General features: G+C 46.1%; 1 protein-coding gene across 6 annotated transcripts in view; it reads right to left on the bottom strand.

Moving 5' to 3' along the window:
• The window catches only part of LOC108244429 (transcription factor COE3), a gene marked incomplete at its 5' end in the record, with an annotated part of 64,585 nt that overhangs the window by 21,048 nt on the left and 40,828 nt on the right, over positions 1–2,709 (bottom strand).

Below are 2,709 nucleotides of genomic sequence, written 5' to 3'. Positions count from 1 at the left end.
CCCCCCCCCACACACACACACACACACACCTCCCACACACACACAGAAGGACCCATGGAGAGGCAGCGACTGAGGCCCTAAGCCGTCCACCCTTCTGCCTGAAAATTTGCATATGTCTCAATGCACAGACAGAGCGGGGAGCATGTGCTGAATGGGGACCGTGGCGAAGTGGATTACACAGTCAGCACAGGCGATCTGATGACAGACACGCACAATGCCCCCCTCAGCAGATGATAGGCATCATGAGGAGTGGACGGATGAGGATGCAAAGAGCCGGCCTGCTGGTCTGAGTGCTGCATCGCTAAGTCTTTGCAAACTTTGGAGTACAATGGAGAAAATGAACACAAATTCAAGTTAACATCTCAAGGCTTGTTTTGTTTTTTGTTTTGTTTTTAATTTAGTTCTATTTATTTCTTTATTTTTGTACGCAGAATTGTGCGCTTGAATTTATTTCAAGATCTTCTTTGCTTTGAAACGACCGCAAGGCTGCTGCTATCTTTTTCTTCTCTGTTTAGGGCAAGCTGTAGAGGACGTCAAAACTGATCCAAGATCTGAGCGGAGGAGGTTCGGGCTCTAGTATTGTGACACTCAAACAGGTCTGATGTGGCCCTGTGAAGCCGTCCTTTGTTCTGCCTGCTGAAATGTGTTGTAATTGTGCTGTGGGATGTCCAGATGGTCGGTTGATAGTGCAGCTGATGGGATTATACCTTTTACCTCTCCCTGGGCCATCTGTTCCCTTTGACTCTCTCTGTCTCTCTCTCTCTCTGTCTCACTCTCAGCCTCTCTCACTCTTGCTCCCTCCCCCCTATTCTTTTCTCCTTCTCTTTCTTCCTCTTAGACCCAGCAGTCTGGATTCACTTGTCTTTATTGCATAAACCCTAACAGCATTACAGCCACTTGGCATGCAAATGAGGCAGGCACTGCAGGCCCTATGCTGAGTCTCCTATATTGTCTGAGGCTCCATAATAGTGGGACTGAGCTAAGGAACGTGCATGTACGAGTGTGCGTCTGCATGCGAGCGAGAGCGCGTCTGTATTTGTCGGAGGTGATGCTGTGTGTGAAAGACTCGGCTATTTGTGAGCGTGTTTATGCACCTTTGAGCCTGAATCCATACATGTTTGAGTGGCAGGCAGGCTCAAAGCACATTCATGTCTGACTGCATAATACGCTTGTTGTGTGACAGTGCACACAAGTGAACAAAAATGTGACACGGGGAGACTCAAGTCTGTCATCCACACAGGCTATGCCCTCCCTGTGCCAACAGGGGGCAGCACTTCTTGATCGGTGGGAGGCGGTCGGCACAAGCGCAGCCTGAGCTGGGAGGAAGGATGCCTCCTTGTTTCAGCCACACAGTCAGTCAGACAGCCACAAAGCTGACGCTCCTCGCCCTGTGAACTCCAGAGGAAGAATGTGTTGCTAATTTAAAGCACGCTGTCTGTCTGCCTCCCGAGTTGTCAGAGCAGTATGGACGACTTGGCTGGAATTACATTTTATAACCAGGTCTTCTTTTCTCATGTGTCACATCTCTGTTTGTTTAAGGTGACTCCAAGAAAGTGAGCCTATGCTGCTGATGCATGATAAATTAGTTTGTTGTGAAGCTGAGAGAGAGCGAGAGAGAGAGAGAGAGAGAGAGAGAGAGAGAGAGAGAGAGAGAGAGAGAGAGAGAGAGAGAGAGAGGGAGAGAAATCTCAACTTGTTGTTAATCAGAGGGAAGGTGTTTTAAAGTTATTAGACAAAGACATGTTCAACTGGGCGGTTGACAATAGCTTCTTTTCCTGCTTTACGGGGCGTCACTCTGCTGCTTTGAAGAGTGTGGTGAAGAGAGGAATAAAAGGATGGGTTGGGGTAACCTGTAAAGAACACAGGCGCGCACACATACACATAGACAAACACACACAGCACACAGAAGGGTCTCATGGGAGCGAGGGAACATGGAGGCAAGGGCTCAACCTCTTTAATTGCTCTCCTCATTAAGAAACTGGTTGCTAGGAGATCCACACCTATCGTGTCATAAACGTGAAACACACAAACAGAACGTCAGCGAACATAATGACTTTGGTGCTCCGGGCAGGACTTTAATTATTTGATTTTGTTCTCCAGTAGAGGAGTCATTAATAAAGACAAAAACAAATAGATTAGCTTTTTCCCCCACTAGGACTGGAGAGAGCACAGAGATATATTAATTGTCTGGTCTTTTTTTTTCTTTTTTTTTTTTTTCTGTATTAGTCGTTGTTGTATTAAACATTACATTTGCTTTTGGTGATAGAACCATTAATGCCCATTAATGTGTAGAGAAGCTTGTTTTAGTCAGTGGTGTATATAAACTGTTTGCCCAGCCGTAATTGGCTCTTGAAATTTGAAGATAAGCAATTTGCACACTTGGCCTAAGTCGGTTCACTTCTCATCTTTTTTTTTTCCTCCCCCTTTCTCTTCTGTTTTTCACAAAATTTCAGCTGTGTGTTTGCTTCCATCTGCAAGTGGAGGCCACGAGGGTCAAAAGGTTATACTTTGTGCATTTTACTTTTTGGATTTCCCATGGTTTGGTGGTCCTACTTTTCTCTCTTTTGGCTGAGAAGGCAATCAGTCCATCATATGGAATCAGTTGGAAGAAAAACAGTAAGTTCTGTTTTCCTCACAGACCACCCCACCCCTCCATGCACACACACATGCACACGCACATGCATACACACACACACCATCAAGTGACTC

Source organism: Kryptolebias marmoratus, linkage group LG22 (assembly GCF_001649575.2).
Source record: "Kryptolebias marmoratus isolate JLee-2015 linkage group LG22, ASM164957v2, whole genome shotgun sequence".
NCBI lineage: Eukaryota > Metazoa > Chordata > Actinopteri > Cyprinodontiformes > Rivulidae > Kryptolebias > Kryptolebias marmoratus.
This window is presented reverse-complemented; position numbering and strand designations above follow the sequence as displayed.